This window comes from Sinohyriopsis cumingii, chromosome 8 (genome assembly GCF_028554795.1).
Source record: "Sinohyriopsis cumingii isolate HCF-2022 chromosome 8, ASM2855479v2, whole genome shotgun sequence".
NCBI classification, from domain to species: domain Eukaryota; kingdom Metazoa; phylum Mollusca; class Bivalvia; order Unionida; family Unionidae; genus Sinohyriopsis; species Sinohyriopsis cumingii.
The window spans coordinates 33465019-33485770 of NC_142968.1; the positions used below are offsets into that span (position 1 = coordinate 33465019).

General features: G+C 37.4%; 1 long non-coding RNA gene across 1 annotated transcript in view; it reads left to right on the forward strand.

Annotated features, from left to right (window-relative positions):
• The window catches only part of LOC149793260 (uncharacterized), a 144427-nt gene that overhangs the window by 53961 nt on the left and 69714 nt on the right, over window positions 1-20752 (forward strand). The gene's annotated exons all lie outside the window — the stretch shown is intronic.

Below are 20752 nucleotides of genomic sequence, written 5' to 3' on the forward strand. Positions count from 1 at the left end.
ATATATCTAATGGAGATCACTGACTTTTCTGCTACAAAACGACGACAGCCAATCAAACATAACTCAGTGCTACCAAATTCAATTCGAATGATTATTATAGGTCCATCTGGGTCGGGTAAGACACAGTTGTTGTTAAATTTAATAATGAAGTGGATGAAGTGGGATAAGTTGTATTTGATAGCTCCGTCTGTGGACGATCAGCGGTGCTATGACGTAATAAAAGATTTTAACGAAAGTGCAAAAGTTATAAGTGAGGACGATAAAGACGTCGTTGAATTTATCACTGATATCAATGAAGCGCCGAGTATTGATGATATTGATGGAAGTGTAAATAATTTAGTCGTGTACGATGATGTAATGTTAGACAAACAGACAAACCCTGCCAGGATATTCTCACGCGGCAGACATAAAAACACTGATGTGATTTATGTAACTCAACGATATACACAAATACCAAAAGTGATCAGAGATAACTGTAATATTCTTGCGGTGTTAAACGGAGTCGACACGCACACGTTACGAAATATACATCAGACTTGGTGCAGCGGCGACATGGATATAAATAAATTTAGAAATTTCTTTAGTCGTGCTCAGTCCAAACTACATGGATTTGTAACAATAAATTTACATGACCCTCGAACACGGTATCGAGTTGGGTTAGATACAGTTTTTAACTAGACAGCAGCAGAGACGGCGACAACAGGCAAACCCTGTCAGGATATTTTCCAGACATGATTTAAAGCAGCAGAGAGGACTAAACAAACCCGAGTGTTTTCGCAATATAGACCCTTGCATTAACAGAATAAGTTGTATAGGTAGATATTTTCATGAGATAACCCTTCAAGTCAGCAGAGAAAGCCCATTTTGTCATGTTTTCTGAATAGAGGGTTTGTTTTGTGAAAATAATATCTCTATCTAAAATGTTCTCGATAGAAGGCTCTGTTAAGCGAAATACTTTGTGGGATTCGCCCTCTCTGCTGCTCCTGGAAAAAACAGGTATTCACCCTCGATAACGTTGTACGCATGTACGCCAAAAAAAAGTCAAATAGTTCTAAGGCAAAACCAAGTTATTCTTTTGCCTAATTCTGTGACAATACCTCCCCCCATAGAGAATACAATGTACACTTTTTTATTAACAAACCCTCACAGAATAAAAGAAAAATAACTACTAATGATATGTTGCAATATTTACACTGGTTATACTGCAATCTAGATATTCTATACTGGGTAAAAGGATTATCCAAATTTCCAATCATGCCCTACTAAAGTAGCCTTCCCCTATATTTTCAACTCCTCTTATTGCTTCTACACGGAAGCGATAAGGTTGTTGTGTCAGCGCCCAACGCATCAATCGAGCGTTAGTGACCTTGGCCTTGTTTAAATACAATAGGGGTTGGTTATCAGTCTCGAGAACGGAATCTCTCCCCAAAAGATACGCATGATACTTCACAATTCCCCACACTACGGCCAAACACTCTTTTTCAATAACGGAATAGGTTTTCTCCCTGGGTAGCAATTTCCTACTCGAGTAAGCTACTGGTAACTTATTGTTATCTTGCTCTTGCAATAAAACTGTTCCCAACCCAGTTTCAGACGTATCTGTTCTTAAAATAAAGGGTTTGCTAACATCTGGCAATTTTAATATAGGTGCACTGATTAGTTTCTCTTTCAGCGCGCAAAAAGCTCTATCATGTGGCTGTCCCCAGTCAATTTTGTTTGGTTGCCCTTTCTTTGTCAGATCAGACAGTGGGCTAGCAATGACTGCAAAGTTTGGTATAAATTTTCTATAAAACCCAACTAGACCTAGAAATGAACGAGCTTGCGTTTTGTTGTCTGGCTTTGGTACGTTTCTAATCGCTTCCACTTACTTGGAGTGAGGTTTCAACTGACCCGAACCATTGACCCTATGACCCAAACAATCTAAATCTGTATAGCCAATACTGCATTTAGTGGGTCTCATCGTGAGGTACGATCTGCGGAGTCTATCGAAGAGTTTCCCCAAGACGGATATGTGCTCACTCCAAGTATTCGTGTACACGAATATGTCGTCTACAAAGGTATCAACGCTTGCTAAACCTCTTAGCAACTTGCGCATCAAACGACAACAGGTGGCACTGGCACCTACTAACCCGAATGGCATTATCTTGAATTGATATAATCCTTTCTGGGTCGCAAATGCTGTAAATGTACGGGAATCTTGGACAATGGGAATCTGCCAATATCCCTTGGACAGATCCAGTTTGGAAATCCATCGGTAGCCCGACAACTTCGCAAATAGACCCTTCATATCTGGCATTGGCTATGCATCGAACACCGTGATTTCATTTAACAGTCGGAAGTCGATACAGAATCGGTTCGTCCCATCTTTTGTTCTGACTAGCACTACGGGAGAAGAACATGGCGAGTTGGAGGGTTCAGTCACTCCGAGATCGAACATTTTACTCACCTCTTCGTCCACACCTTCTCGTGCGTTGTATGGTACCGGATAGCCTTTGATTCTTATGGGGTCAGATGTATTCAGTTTAATTTTGAGGTCTACCAAGGATGTACAACCTGTTCTGATTCTCCCAAGCCGTCGTCGATGACTGACGTACAAACCACATTTAAGACCCCTTTTATACATTGTCGCTCTGTCCCTTGATGTACAACTTAATCATGTTAGCATGGAATGGTTTTAAAGTACCTAATATGTCAATTTTATAGTCCATGTCATTATTGACCTCTTTAACTTCGTAGGGACCTTTCCACTGGACTAGTAACTTATTTGTGCTAGTAGGAAGAAGCAATATAACCTGATCTCCTACAAGAAATTTCCTATTTCGCACTCTGCGGTTATAATACTTGGCATATCTGCGTCCCGATTTCATTAATTCATCACGTGCCATCTGGCCTGTACTTTCTAGTTTCTCTCGCAGATCTAAGAAGTAATGGTAGGTAGTTTTTATTTCCTCATTCACGACGTTACCTGTCCATAGTTCGCGTAGTTACCGCATCGTGCCTCGAACTGTTCTTTCGTACAGCAATTCGAAGGGTGAAAACCTTAAACTTTCTTGCGGTAGTTCACGGTACGCGAACAGAACCGCGTTCAAATAACGGTCCCAGTCTTGCGTACGTTCCGCGCACATTTTTAGTAGCACATGTTTCAGGGTACCATTAAATATCAATACCAGTCCATTGCACATCGGATGATATGGGGTAGTGTTTAGCTGTTTGATGGATAACAGCCTACTTATTTCACCCATGAGGTTGGAGGTGAATTGGGCACCACAATCCGTAAGGATTTCTTCTGGCATCCCTACCATACTGAAAAGATGTCAACCAATGCTTCAGCCACCCGTTCTGGATATCTGGTTGCGTAATACACAAGGCTAAGAATATACCGGTTCTTCCTTTCGGTAACTGGTTGTATTGGCCCTACAATATCCACCGCCTCTCTTTTGAACGGTGTATCTATTAATGGCATCTGTCCTAAGGGCACCCTTGTGACCCTTCCCTTATATACGGTTTTCTGGCATACGACACAAGACCTACAGAACCGCGTGACATCGCCATTAACACCAGGCCAGTACAATTCAGCGACTACTCTGCTGGTGGTCTTCGCCTTACGCAGGTGTCCTGCCATGCTAGACTCATGTGCCACCCTAAGTATTTGAGATCTGGATCTCTGGGGTACAACCACTTGCCAAAACCTCTTACACTCCGGAGTGATAAACTCCCTATGAATTAGCTCGTTCCTCCGAAAGGATCTCGAGCCGTCCCCACCCTTGCAGTGTTTAGTATCTTCTCAATAATAGTTTTGATGGATTCGTCACGTTCTTGTAAACGTTTGAATTCATCACGCGAAATTCCGGAGATTGATTCAGGGACTATTAATTTCTGAAATGCGTTTTTCTCTCGTCGGGTTTGCCTGGGCCAAATGTATCCTGAAATCTGCCATGGTTGGAAGACGGGAACCTTCAAGATTGCCGATCGTCAGATCGTAAATAGGGTTTACCATACAAAGGGCATCAACCGTTCCGGTTAGGAAATGTGTTTCTACCGTGATCCCTGCTAACTGGAAAAAAAATACTTATTCACCCTAGATAACGTTGTACGCATGTACACCGACAAATAGTCAAATAGTTCTAAGGCAAAACCAAGTTATTGTTTCGCCTAATTCTGTGATACAGATATGAAGTATCCACGGCCACATTTTCTTCATGTCGATTACATTTATCAATGTATATTTTACTTCTGCTTTACGGCAATGACTCCAGATATATATAATATGTTGTGTGTGTGTGTGTGTTTGTGTGAGACAGAGAGTGAGATAGAGAGAGAGAGAGAGAGAGAGAGAGTGAAAGCGAGAGAGGCAGAGAGAAAGAGAGAGAGAGAGAGAATATCGTATCGAAATAGTATACGACTCCAAATCTATATAATATGTTGTGTGTGTGTGTGTGTGTGTGAGAGAGAGAGAGAGAGAGAGAGAGAGAGAGAAAGAAAGAGAGAGAGAGAATATCGTATCGAAATAATAATAATAATGAGAACTTTGTATAGCGCCTAATCTTTAGAAGCTCTAACCGCTTTACAACATTAGAAAACACCTATAAGATAAAAATATATAATGATAGGATTACAAAAACAAACAACATGAAATTAGAAAACATTAAAAAACACGCTGAGAATATTTAAGGTAGTACACATTATTAGGTCTTTAAGTTTGTTCTTGCAGTCGAAATAAGTGAGATTTGAAAGCCCTCTTGAATGTGATCACCGTGTCTTTGTGTCTAAATTCAGTGGGCAATTCATTCCACGTTGCTGGGCCCTGGTATGCAAAAGAACGCTGTCCATATGACTTTGTTTTCATAGTGGGAATAATGAGTATACGATTGTCAGAAGAGGAGAGTAAGTATCTTGCTGGTGTGTACACAAGGGTGAGGTCGGATAGGTATGTTTGACTAGAGTCCGACAGTTAAACGTAGCACAGAGAACAAATGTTATGTTTAATTCTGGATCGAACGGATAGCCAGTGAAGGGTACAGTGCAACGGCAAGGTGTCCTCTGATCGTTGTACTGTAAGTATGATCCGAGGAGCTGTGTTTTGAACTTTTTGAAGATTTTTGAGCAGATATTGAGATGAACCAGACAGAATTGAGTTACAATAGTCCAGTCCTAAAGGTACTAATGAACACACAAGTGTTGTAGTGGCATGAACTGAAAGATATTTGCGAATTGAGCTGATGCGTCTCAGCTCAAGATATGCAGCCTTGCATATGTTCATGACATGTTGGTGTAATGTTAGAGTACTGTCCAGAGTAACACCTCGGTTTTGTACTGATTGTGTGAATTTAATGTTGGTGTTGCTGATATGTATTGTTTGAGGTAAAGGATGTGAATGAGAAAGACTTTGTGTTGTGATCAGAATGGACTCCGTTTTAGCATCTTTCATCTGCAGCTTGTTACATGTCATCCATGATTTCACATCAGAAATGCACCTCTCTACACCTGGGATGGTAGCATGAAATTCAGTTGGGTGGCTACATTTGGGTGTCATCAGCGTACAGCTGGTGAGACACTGGATGATAAATGACACTTGAGAGCGATTGAGTGCACAGAATCAAGAGAACAGGTCCAAGAACAGATCCCTGTGGAACACCACAACATAGGTCAACTGGGCTGGAGTGTATTCTATTTGCAGATACAATTTGTGTCCTGTTGAACAAGTAGGATTTGAACCACATTAAGGCTGTATCATGAATGCCAAATACAATCTGGAGACGGTGAAGTAATATATCATGGACTATTGTGTCAAATGCTGCAGATAAATCAAGGAGGAATGAAGACTGTAATCTTTCCGCTATCCAACACAGAGAGAATGTCATTAACTACTTTTAGAAGTGTAGTTTCAATGCTGTTGCAAGGGCGATATGTAGATTGTACATTGCTAAAAAGACTGTTTGAATTTAGATGAGATACAAGCTGGGATAGAACAACGTTTTCCAAGATTTTTTATATGAATGGGAGATTAGAAACAAAGCGGTAGTTCTTTAAATCGTTATGGTCTAGTGTTGGTTTCTTCAGCAGAGGCTTTACAATTGCAGGTTTGAAAAATAATGTCAATTCCCCGGATGAGAGAAAGGTATAAATAACATCAGTTAGTGAAGGCAATACTGGATCTAAGCACTCAAGCAGCAGTGATGTTGGAATTGGATCAAGTTCACATGAGTTTGGGGCACTTTTCATCAGGATTGTACGTACAAATCCATAGAGACAGGTTCAAATGTTGCTAATAGTTGCCGCTCAAATTCTGTATCCCAACTGTATGGTGACGACGAGTCAGTTGAAATTGTGGTGTCAAGCTTACCTCTGATGGTTTGTACTTTGTCTCAGAAGAAATTTGCAAATATGTCCGGAAGGTCGACTGGAGAGAAGGTAGTTGGAAGTGGTGTAGATTTGTTCCTTGACATTAGCTTGTTAGTAATCTCTATGAGCTCTTCGCCGCTGAAACTTTCCATAATTTTAGCATGGTAGTGGGCTGATTTCGCTGCATGGACTATATTTGTGACATTCTTCGTAGCGGCTTCTTTGATCTGCTTATGAATAGTGAGTCTTTTGGAAAGCCAAAGCCTCTCAGCTTTACGCCAGCCTCGTTTAACAGTGCGTAGCTGGTCCTTAACACTGCTATACCATGGATAACACGTTTGAATTGATACTCTGCACTTGGTAGCTTGGGCATGTTTGTCGAGCAATGAACGTAGGCAGTTATCGAGATGTTGTGACGTAGGAGGCAAGTAAGTTGTTAGGCTAGCTTGGATGTCGTGCATTGATTTGGTTTTATTTATCATACGGAGGTTTCTCTTAGTAGCAGATAAAGGTGGAGGGTTAGGGACTGATACGTCAAGATGGCATATAATGCAGAGGAGATCTGATGCAAGGTCATGGGATACCAGTGAGGACCGTATAATGTTATCATCATGTCTATTAAGAATCCAGTCTAAAATGTGACCATGTTTATGGGTGGGATGGTTAACTGACTGTCTGAGGTTGAAAACATTAATGGAATCTATGAGTTTTGATGTTTTTGGGTTTCCGGGACAGTCAAAGTGAAAGTTGAAATCCCCCAGAATAATCAGGTTGCCACCTATCGAATTTCCATAGTCCAGGAGATTCGGAAACTGCTTGAGAAAGAGAGAATCAGCCAGCTTGTTTTTTCTACTAGGTGGAGGGCGGTAAAGGCAGAAGAAATGGACTGACCTTTGCTCCAGTGTGAGTGTGGTTTGGACTAGTTTAAACGATGTTTGGTCGAAATTGAATGTTGTGGTGTGGCTCAGACGTTTGATCATGGATTTCTTTGTGATGACATCAATTCCACCTCCGCGAGAATTACGGGGGAACTACTTGATGGAGTAACCAGCGGGTGTTAGATCCGCACACTTGGTTTCATCGCCTGATGTTTTTAGATATTTTTCTGTCAGGAAAAAGACGCCACTATTCTTGTCTTTGATAAAATTAAATATTTCTGTCCGCTTTTCCGGTGGTCTTCCTGACTGGGCATTGAATAATGCAATACGCGGAGGTATCTCTTGGATACTTGACACAAAGGTTGATGAATTAAAAGGGATTTGAATTAGGTTATCTAAATTAATGGTCGAAATATTTTCAAATTGTTGAGCGGAAATAAGAGAGATAAACGGAATTCTTCTTCCTGTTCTACGCCTGCCAGGTTTGAAACAACGTTTCTTTTTTCGCTTCTGTTTACATTTAGGTAATGATGACTGTAGTGCCAGTTCGTTTAGTCTAGAGCAGAATGTAGTGTGGAGAGCCAAGAAGTGATCAATTAAAGCAATTAATGAAGGTCCATCATAGCATAAACGGGTCGACTGACGAGTATCACGGGATGGCGGTTTGTTCAACAACAGTGGTGCAAGACAGCTCAGAAAAAGTCTAATTGTTCTCATTTCCAAAACAAAGAGATGAAGAAACACATACGAATTGAACAGCCAATACATAATGAACACAATAACTTAGATGAAGACAGGCAACAAGCACAAATATCATGAAAACAGCACTAAAAAAAGGAACAGCTGCTTCAAGCCGGTTAAGCGATGGCTGCCATCTTGTATCTATAAATAGTATACGACTATCTAGAAAAAATGAACTTCACCTTTAAAATGCTTAGTGTGATTTTTATTAAAATGTACTAATAACAAAAGTTTAAATTTCACATTCTTACATATAAAGTAATCGCTATCGGCTGCGATGTAAAATTTGCATACGTAGCGATAAAATCAAATATTCAGCTTATAATTTACTCATAAATATGCCACAAAAAATGGCAAGGTTTTTATGTTATTTCTTCATTAAATACGACTATTTGGTCGTTCCAGGTAGATATACATATATTAAAGTCAACCTTTCTTGTATAATTACTTAGGATGAATGGCCTAGAATAAATCAATGGAAAGATAGTGAAGGCACGCCGTATACTGAGATACACATTTCCATGATTTATATTTGACTCAGCAATTATATTGATTTATTCATCTAAAACAATACTGAATATAGTACAAAGTTTTCAAACAGTCGAATCACGTAGGTCTATTAGTTGACTTACTTTTCTATCTGGCCAGTTCCAACAACTGCGAGAAAGACACATATCGCAGATATACTGTCAATAATTGTGCACTCAATGGATCCACGGGGAATTTTCAAAACTTCAGAAAGTAATAAACTGTTAAAAGTCAGGTTGTTCGATATACTACAGTCGAGAACTCTGAATAGCAAAGAAGTATAGAAGCGATATTCCAACTGTGCTAACAAGAGGCATATGGTCCGGTTTGTTACACTAAATTCTTTGCTGCTTTACTGAGTATCAAAACCTGTGCAGAGAACGAGACTAGATATTGGGTAATCAAAATCAGAATTAAAGAAAGATCTCCACTTATAACGTGAGCAAGTCTCACCAACCAATACAACGCTCGAATCTACCTGCAATTCAAAGAATTATTCCTATTTCAAGTTAATAAACTCGTAAACCTTTAAATAACCAGATAATTCCTGTGTTAAGAAATGTTAAGAAATTAGCGACTGTCCATTCTACAAGGCTAGTCCATGCAGTACATTATGTCTGCTCCGAACAATTGGCGAATTATACGTTTTAATAAACATCTGCCCACTGCCCATTCCACATAATGAAACGGTCACTTATAAAGGAAAGATGCATACATACATATAGCTTCTACCCTAGGTTTGTTATATTATTTTATTCGCAGTAGTGTCATGTTCTTCTCTGGGAACCTTGGAAGATCATCATTTTGTTGATAAAACATGTGCTAAAGCCAAATGTAATTCTCCTTAACAAACCATAAAAATCTAATATTGGGAATCTGCAGGAAAGGTAGATAAGAAAACTAATTCGTTTAAAATGTTATGTAGACCAATGTTTTTCTGCGTTGTGCTTCTCATACTCGAGTCGCCTGATTGTTCTTCACATTTCCACTGTATGCACAATTGCTTCTCTGTTCATTATTACGACAGTAAGGACAACAATCTCAGTCGAATTTTCGTTTTTATTTTAACGATTGTAAGCCTAGTAGAGATATTATGATATAAATAAATTTATCTGAATATATGTTATCGTACCTCATATCACAGGCATGCCAGTATTGCCTATGTTTTGTAACATGTGTGACAATAAAACACTATTACACATACCATATTACAATACGAATCACGAAAATATTACTCTTTTACTCTTTTATTTTGATCATATCTCATTAAGTCCCATGAAAGTTATACAAATAATGCAATAAATCAGAAACACAGACAGGACTTATAAGAAGATATTACTGGAACAAATAATTACATTGTGTACATTTAAATGAGAATGTGGTGAGAGATACTTGCTCATGTAAACTATTTAGACCCTCGAGTTACCTGCAATAAGCTGATATAACAGACAAGACAGAAAATAATCTGAGATTACTGTTCCACAATGGTTTTAAATGAGCGGCAAGATGAATAAAGTTAAACTCTTGATCAATATCATTGATAAACATGAAGCACAAATCGCAAACATTACTTTATTCTGCATACCTCTGAATCTTTCATGGATTACAAGCCTGTTGATATAGTAAATCACTAAATGTAAAATAATCATCGACTTTTGACACAAAGAGGAAGAATGTGTGACATATAGTCCCTTTATGGACAAGCGTGAATTAAAAATGGACTTGTATTCAAACTTTTGTTCTGATTGGAAGTCTGTTTCAGCCTGGAGAGATATGCAGAATGACTTTTTATACATTATATTGAATGGTTAAACTGCAAAATACGGTATCCAATATATTCATCAAGGTATCGATACATCGCTATATGCGGACCGCGATTGAAAATTCGATATATTTTGCAATAAGTTTTAGTATACAGAAGTCAACTGGATCAATCTCACATTTTTTATATAAAAGACACGGCAAATTGAACATCAACTATATATTTATTTTACATTTGCAGGACGATTCTGCCTCAGCCCTTTTATCGTCATCACTTGTGCCATCGTCGCACATCACTTGATAGCTCCGATGCCTAAGTGAATATCATTGCAATATATGAAGGGTTAAAGTCAGTTTAATATACACACTCGTGTAAAGGCTACTTTAGAAAAATGTATAACGCATCATGAGGTGCACAACAGTTTTCGTGAAGGTCATTATTATTAGAAGTACTTGATGTAAAGGAAAGTTATTTCCTTTTTTAAGGAAGACAGTTTAAAGTTACAATATCTTCCAAGTGCATTAAATAATACACAGAGGATGCTTCAATTGAATGCAATTAAAGTTGCATTAATAGCAAGAGGAAACATTGCACTAGCTGGTGCTAAGATTGTCGAAAACAGAGGTGACATAAATGCAAAAGACTGATGGATTCTTTCTCTTCCTCGCAACAATTTCAGTGACTTCAGCGTGTACACACCGTTAGGGGCTTTCGGAACAGCGTTAGAAATCTCGCTCGAAAAGCAGTTGGAGATCGCATGAGAGTACCAAAAGAAATGGAGTTTAATTACTGGAAATAAATCGCCGAGTAGCATCTGGAAGAAGTAGTAGATTACTCTTGAAGCACGCAGAAGACCGCGCAGTTAATCCGTCGATTGACCTGTCATTGTGCGAGACTAACTTGCATCTAATGGTGTCACGCACACGTGGAACATGCATTATGAACCTGGATTTAACAGCATGACCTAATACCCATAGGGTTGTACACATGATGATAACAAGACGTCGTTTGTATATCGACTCATATTGACTTGCAATTCTAGTTGAAGGTTCGTATTTAACAGAGCACTAGAAACCTACATGGACGACAACCACCGATAGATTCGACTATGCAGTCATCTTGTTGTGTAAGCGTTGTATGCACTGGCTTCCCGAATCCCAACCCCTCAGTTACTTATTGATGGCATATTAAAATACGTTTAATATTTTACAAAACGACTAGTAATATTTCGGACTTTGCACAACCCGACGTAGTGCTGATATGCATCTGAGCAGGCATGCAATCAAAGCGGATTTGAACGAGTTCACTAGCTGGGTTGTTGTTAGTGTTGATCGTGATGAGTTCTGATTTTGAAGATTGACCTGGAAAAATCAAAGGTTTAATTTTGACATTCAAGATGATATGCTCAAGTTGAAAGACGCTGTGGCAAAGAACATGGTCGAAATAACTGAAAACGTAGAAGTCAGTGACCGAGGTGTGTCGTTTGCTTTTACTGAAGTGTATATTGATGATACTAAAAATTGCATAAAAACGCTACCTGGATGAACAACTCGCTTACGTGCCCGCAACACAACCCGTAACAACGTTTGGTGGCATATGTGGACAAATTTTAACCAGAGAAGGAAAGGAAATAAAAAAGATCGGTATAAGAAATGATCGACCTTTCTCGCTCTTGTTGGGAATGGCTCTCGTTCACCTAAATCTCACATTTAAAAGTGTTTGAGTCTGGATCATAGTCATTATATGTAGTCGATGTTAGTGTCAAGAGGGGTTCACTGACAATAATGATAACTAACGACTTTGTGGATTTTACCTCATATTGTTTAAAAATCGATAGCATATACAATTTCGTTGTTGTTGGTCGCAAAGATAAAATTCAGTTCCATGGACGAGGTTGCGGATTTTACGAGCGAAGTGTTTGACCATTTACTATCGGATGAAAAAATTGATAGTAAGTTTGTTTCGCTTTTTGACGAATGTCTTCTTCAACATTGTGTTACCAGACCATTGTATTTAATCTTGTTACGGGTCAAGCAGAAGTTGGATGTTGGGACCACACTGATGTACCAATACCAAGTCGCGGTCACCTTGGTGTATTAGCATTAGAACGTGAAAACACTTAATCGTTGGCGGCAATACCAGGTGCGAACACATTCAGGGATTGTTTCTACAACAATGAAGTGGAATTCACCGCTTCATCCACCCCGGTGGCGTTCACCAAAGAATGTGTTAACCAGCATAGACTCCAGTAAAACGAAACGATCTCAGCTGTTGTTCAACAACAAAGCACATGTTTGGGTAACATTTATTTGATGACGACAAGAACTGTCGATTAAATGCATCATTTCGAGAGACAATTGATTGGGTTTTAAACTAAAAGGGCGCTACGCTATCAATCCTCGCAGACTTAAATATGTCCCAAGCAGTTATTTTATATTATTTTATGACAGCTGTGTCAGAAAGGAAAAGGTAATTGTCTGTACAAAAAGCATGTGCACGTGTTACACCTGATCAAGGTTGTACTGACGACCATTTGTAACACGCAATTGTATTATCTATTGAATAATTATGATGGGCCCTAAGTGTTATCAACGAGAGAAAATAACTGAAGCTGAGCAAACTTTGCGAGAGGAAATCACTAAAGTTACCGTGCTAATAATGAAATATAAACCCTCGTATTTGGTTGTACATGCTAAATGTGGGCCTGCGGTTACAACAACTTTTGGTTAAGGTGTAGCGGGAATCACAGCAACAACAACCAATCAGAATTATTGTCGGGGCTATACCGATATCAATACTATTACATTAACATTAACATAATTAACGGATACCTGTTTATTCAGAACTGCTGTAGCGTCACAGATTATGCTCAACTTCATTAGTAAATGGTATCTGGTAGCTAAAGGGAACATAATAATTAGCATTTCTGATTTCAAGAGTGTGCTGGGGAAATTAAGAAAAAAAACCGAGCACAGATAAGATGAATTACATCTAAAAGACTACGAGTACAGATAAAGAAACTGGTAGCGGATTTGCACAAAATATAAGTAGAGTAAAATAAACTGCACTTTATTTTGTGATGATTATCAAGTACATGTGTAAACACACAACATATTAACCATACCTTATTAAAAGCAGCAAAAGTATTTGATCGACAAGTTTAAAATGGGTTGTGTGAACAGGAACTATTATTGTATATACGTCATGCAACTAATGTTACAACAACTATGCAGAGCCACAACCGCGTACAGTTCATATAACAACCACTAAGTTGCATCATATTTTGGTGGTTTGTGCGTATCCATGATGGAATGTGGGCTGGTTGGTGCAGTCAAGGCGATGGGTGCCGTTTACCGACGGACGCGGGTTCGAATCTTCGTAGAGTGCAAATTAAAATTCCCCAACCTGGTTGAAAGCATTCCTTGTACTAAATATTAATTCTGCATAGTATTTATCATCATCATCATCAGTCTCACGACCTAGTGTGGTCGTTGAGGCACTGTGCTGCTGAACATCTGACCAGTTCCCTCCACTTGTCTCGACCATGTGCCAATGCCTGTGTCTCCTCAAAACTTTTCCTGGTCCATTCTGTAATGTTTTCAGTCCACTTTTTCTCTACCTCTCCTTCTGCCACCCTGGACGCTACCCTGCAGAACTGTTGTGGATAGACTGTTGGCTCTAGTGACATGGCCATACCATTTCAGCTTTCTCTTTTTGACGGTGGTGAGAAGGTCCTCATATTGGCTTACTTCGCGCCTGATGGTGTTACGCACTTCTTCATTTGTGATGTGGTCCATGTAAGAGATGCCAAGGATGGTTCTGTAGCATCTCATTTCAAGTGACTGGATTCTTCGTTGTAATTCTGCTGTCAGGGTCCATGCCTCACATGAGTACAAACAGATTGAGATGACTAGAGTTCGCAATAGTCTGATTTTAGTTTTCAGACAGATATTCTTGTCTTTCCAGATGGGTCTTAGCTTTGACATAGCTAGTATTTATAGGTTACTGCATTTGTATGGGAACATATGAACGAGTTTTGGGATGGAATACTACACGACCAAGGGAGTGCAGTATATCCTTCCGACAAAGCGAGTTCATATTTTCCCATACAAATGCAGTAACCTTTCTATTATATGCTCATTTTTTAAATTCTACCTAAGGTTTAATTCTACAAACACAATGAACTACAAGAAACAACGTAAATGAATGTATGCCGCATTCCAAACTAAATACACAAGCGCATATTCATCATTACCCAAATCAACATTGTTACTGCGCACATAACTCTGCCCAGATACATTTGAACTTAGTCTCGCGCTCGACATAACTTTCAAAAGAAAATGGCATGTCTAGTTAAAATTCAAATTTGGAGTCATATTGTGAATGAATGTGCATTGCAACAACTTTTCCATTTGATGTGGAATGAATAGATTTTGGTATTTTTCTGGATTCTAGGAACTTTCGTGATCATTGACTGGATTTGTATGTGACGATCCCACATGAAATACATGAGATTTAATAAGCTAGGGGGAAGCGTGTTGACATCTGCAAATGGGTTTCTGTTTCTGTCATCGAATGTCTAAAATCATAATGCGAGAAAAATATAAAGTCTTTCAATTGCAATTATCAAAAAGACGCTATGTAATTTAATGCTTATTTCATTTTGAGTGCAGTAAGGAGGGTGCAGTTGCACCTATCATTGAAATTACAGCGCAATTTCGAAATCTGTAATCAGATTGAAAACCTATGACATGGCTCATGCAATTCGGATTTGCAGAATTAAGAAAACACATTTTGAGGAAATTCAGGATGTAAAACTGTGTGTATATTTTATTTTGCCATTCTTATCACCAGCTAAAGAAGAGAGAATATGACTTGTCACTTGTATGTTATTTGTAAGGACCTTATCTTGCGTCTGTTATATAATGTAGCTAGCCTAAATCCGTAACATTATATCAACGCGGAATGTGCCAAAGCAGCTTGTAATTGACAGTGCACGAAACATCTATTTTAGTTCATTCAGAAACAAATTTAAACAATCACAACGTAAAGAGCCTCTTACGCGAGTGTACATGATTTGTGTACAAATCAAAAGTGCTGGCGTCTGTGTTCATTGTTTGTTTACATAGAAAGTAGTTCCTTTATGCACGTGAATACTATATGTGTAGTGTCGCGCGAGTTCATTATCGAGTTCATTATCGGGTAATACTGAACGATTTTGACAATGTAAAGTTAACGGGGAAAAAATGAAAATATAATAATATCAAGTATTCTCCTTGTAAAGTCCACTTTCTGTTTATTATATATATATATATATATATATATATATATATATATATATATATATATATATATATATATATAACTGTACTAACACTTACTGTTAATTGAATAATTCTTTGAATGGAATATTTCTTTGAATAAGGAAGCATCTGATAATACAAATTCATTTACTTTTAAATTAGGCATGCCATATATTTAAAAATGTATTTGATACTTCTGAAAAATGTCCGTTCTTGTGCTATAAATTATCAGATGAAGAATACAATCTTTATTTCAAACCAAAATGAAAGAGTTGCTGCCAGAAGCTTATTGTCTGACCTGATTAAAACAGCAAAATAAATCTCAGGGAGGCATCAACAATATGGCCGAGGACTACCGAATAATCAACTCATTACTCTTAATAAACAAATCGACTCTTCCACAGGTCACGCAGCAGCGAAAACGTTGACGCAAAGAAACAACCATGCTTCAGCACTCCTTTAATAAGATGTATTACGCTGAAGGTCGATTAGAATGGCGTTGAATTACATCTAAATGACACTGAGCTGAAAGTTCACGGAGATACATCAGTAGACATCATTCACTTACGGGACGAATTTAAAATGTAAAACTTACCTGATATAGTAATTACGATGAATAAATATGTCGCAGAAAGTATGTTTATTAAATCTATTATATGTTTTTTCTTCTGTTTAGAATTCAAGTCCATTGAGCCAGCGTGCACTATGCCACTTATAGCTACACAATCGTCAGGACTTCCCTTTCCTGTCACGGTATACAATGGGCGACATTTAAGGGCACTTAATTCACAATTATTCATCATATTCAGTTCTCTTTGTAATTGCTAGTGATACATGGCTTCAATTTAGACATTTCTAAGAATATGTGTTTATCTCTGTATATTTTGTCTATAGAGCCGTAGATTATGGTACATTTTCGTTGGCTATATATTTAATGTGCATGTCAATGTGCTCATGTAGGCACATTTAATCAAATTGAATATTATTTATTTTGTTGTTACATTGAGTACTAAGATAGATTAACTAAAATATTTTCAACTTTGACTTTCGATTGCTTTTTCTGTACCGTAAATGTTATCTATAACTTTCCATAACATAACTATTGATAGGTATGGACTTTGACAAAAGAAGGAAGGTAGTAAGCTGAAGACAAGTGGAAATCGGATCAATAATAATAAATGACAGGAGAGTACAAATTTACGTTCCCAACACGCTGTTTTCAGTGTGATATCATAGCGCTCTACATACAATCGGATTGTAATAGGATCATACCTTTATTTTGACCATGTTCTTAAATGTACACGTAACTTAACATAGGTTCTGCAGAACATATATCTTAGGGAGTGTAAAATAATGACCCTCCACAAGGAACACGGATATATGAGATTCCAAACAAAGTGCATAATCACCATTTAAATATATGTGCAATTAAATGCTGAAATGTGACACCCATTACTAAAATAGCCATGATAGGCCCGACGTTCTCTTTTCTTTACCACGTTTAGTACTTGGCTACCATACTTCAACAATCATGATGAAATAGACTTGGGTTTATTATACAGCATTGGTGAAAATACTTTAACGTTTAGAACAACAATTAATATTTAGTTTCATTTGAATAAATGCTCCTACATGACCACATTCGTAAACCATTTAGTAACTGGCCACCATTGTAAAAGTCTAGAACGATGAACAATTTTCGTCTGGACGTTTCTTTATAGCAGTTAAGATACAGAGCAATCAATAATAAAAATTGGATAGAGTTAGGTTAAGCTATATTATATTAAATTTTACGACAATTTATATATAATTTAAGATGAATAAATTCACTTATATAACGACATTGACATACACATTAGGAATTAGCCCATAAATATCGTATCTACAGCAAACTTCTAAATCCAGCAACCTCACAATTCCCACACTTATGGCAAATTTTATTTACAAATTTAAAATGTTTACTTTCATTTTGTTTATCAGAATTAAGTTTTATGTTTTATTAAAGTTAAGAAAAAGCTCCTAGTTTTTAGAAAATTTGAAATATTGACAGCTTCATACATGTGAGAGGAAGGAGCGTAGCGGACAGAACATGCAAAAGAAACGCCATGAATACAATACAATTACAATCCTAAGGAAGTATAAATATTACAATATTTATTGCATTTGAAAGAGGTAACAGACGATACGATACGAAAAATGATGCGGAAACTTACAATGTCAGTTATGACGTTGATTGTATGTATTGAGTGGTCTAAAGAGCTCATCGTCAAGGCCCATTACACCATTTCAACGTTGGTTAATGTCTGGGGTTCGTCTAATATGGGTACCTGAGAATGTTTTCCAGTAGCTTTCTCGGGTCGTTGGTTCTCATCAGGATTTTCTACGGGTACCTCTTTTCCCAATTATCCTTACCCTCATGTATTACTGATCTTGCGCCGCAGATTGCCTTTAAACCCCCTAAGAACAACATCAGTCAATGATATACACTTATAGTAATACAGTTACAGCAAACGCATGAACATACACACGGATGTATATGGAGATGGAAACGTTAATATAAAATATTTTGGCGATACTAGTCGTTATGCGTGTCTATATTGTGTGTTTAAGTTTTGTTCATGATTTCAGCTTGCAAGGGTCATGTTTAAATACCACGTTACATATCTAACGTGTATTAGATTGAACCTGAACACAATGATCATTTATTAGCAACACTTTGAAATGGATCTAGTTTCAAGTCTGGCCTTATGTATGAACTTTAGAGTGTTCTGGAAGCTAACGTTTGAACATCAATTTTATCATTTGCTTAGCCTAACGTTTTTCTACAGCTTTGAGGTAACCAAAATTATTTCATTTCTAATTAAGGTGTGTTCCGACATAAATTGAGAGGAATCATTCATTGAAAGTATTAATTGGTATTAGAAAGTTCTCATTGATATTTTGGACTAGATCACTATTTTGCGATTGTTGTTATTTCATTCAATGACATTCTGGATATTATCATTGTGACAGATCAAGACTAATGATATATTAGCTCATTCAAGATTATCGTACATCAGCACAATCAATACAGGAAATCATTGTATCAACTGGCTAGGGGAAAAAGGAGAAATAAAGAGCACGTAAAGTTTGTTTTTGCCTCACCCACCAACCTACCATCCGAGGGATACATATACTATTTGAGAACACTGTTTATTCAACATGGGGAACTTAATAAAGCTGAAACGATACTCATAAGGACTAAACACAGCTATTATTGATTTTTTTCTGAGACGGAATATAACACCATTTGAAACGTTGAGTAAGGCTGTAAAAGAATCGAAACAATATAAGCTGGAAAGAAACCTTTATAAGGTTATTTTATCTTTATATTTATGCATCTTATATTTACCAATCAGGCATTAGAGTAATGATGCTAAATAATTTTTTCGAAGCCTCTTGTTCGAGATAGTTCATCCTATATGGCGTTTTATCACAGGTGTGTAATTTCGTCGTCATGGTAGATTTTGTTTGCTCGTGTAGGAACGTCTGGAAACAAGTGCCTTTATTAAAGTAAGATTTGCTTTTGTTCATTCTTTTCTTGTGGCTGATGATGTGAAAGCTTTTGTTCCAGATTATTATTAATTACTGAATTCCGATGATTTGTTACAGTGATGTCACTCCAGTCCGATCACGTTCCATCACTTAAATCCTCACTGGGTGGAACACATAAAACTAAATATATTGCATGATTAACATGGCTATCTCTATCAATATACTCCTTTAACATATTTATACGGCAAAGTTGTTTTTGGTTTCTTGTACCAGGAGTATAAATGTTATAATTTAAATCACTTATTTTCTTTTCACCTGTGTAAGGATCACAGTACGTTTTCAGTGAGGATTTTGAGGTAAGGGAAAGAAAGATAGAACTCTATTACCAGACTGAAACCTCCTTTTCGTTTGCATTTCTGTCATATCTTAAGTTCGTGTTTTACTGAGTAGAGTGCAGATTTGTTCCTTCAACTTCACAAGTCTTGACAACTTGTATTTAAAAGTTGAAACCAATTCGACAAGATTAATTTCTGTATTTTCTTTTGATGGAAGTTTTTAATTTTAACAACTTCAATGATTCAAGGACAATACGTCCAAGCGCTAGTTCAAATGGACTAAATGATAAAGATTCTTAAATGAATGCCCTCTATGGATAAGGACGACACCTTTGCAACTAACAAGGATCCTGAGACCAAGTCTGATGGCAAATGTACACAGTTGCTAGGATCATTTAACAAAGCCGCAAATCTACTCCTTGTATAAGAAGACTCTCATTAGAATAAGACTTCTCAAAAACAGGCAAAGTAAAGGATACTACTTGACTCTGAGAATATCCTGTGTCTCTTACAATTTTGATAGGTATATGAATAGCCAAAATAACCTATAAGTGATGTAAAGCCTTTCGACATGAATGATTCATAATTCTCCATAATAAAATCAGAGTGGGGCTCATTTGACCAATAATGGGGCTTTATTTTCAATGCACGACCATGATTTTCACTTCTTTGCAATACGAGAATTTGTAATGGGTCTGTCTTGATTCTGTTGCTTATATTTCAGTTCATATCAGTCAGAAATAGCATGCCTCCCTTCTTGGAATAGGTTCATCTAGGATAAGAGAAGTAGTTCTGATCAATCTTATCAGAAACTTGATTCCAAAAAGTTATGACAAAATGTGATTTAAACATGATCGTATTAGACTGAAATATAATTTTAACACAAGACTGCTAAGTGGAAAAACTACTGAGAAAAAAAACATTATGAACTGTGGAATACTAGTCAGATGTACGAGCACCAAATCCTAAAGATTCGACATTGTGCCTATCAAAGTAAGTCTTAGCGTTACTGCAGACACAGTTTTTGAACTCTTCAACTAATATGAATTGCCTGAGATGTTCGTAATCTTGACCATCCTTCTTGATTAAGCATCATATATCCAATACTTGGTCTTTTACTCTTGCATATTCGATATGGGTGTGATTGTCCAGTTTCATTTTGCTAAAGCTTTGTTGATATGCCTGATGTACCCCTGGAAAATAATTCCTTAACCAGATACTAATTAGCACTTTGCTGTACTGACATAAAAGTGTAGATGTCACAAACTTTGACAAAAATTACACTTTGCAATAATATAATCGAATGCTCTATTGGCCATTTCAGATTTT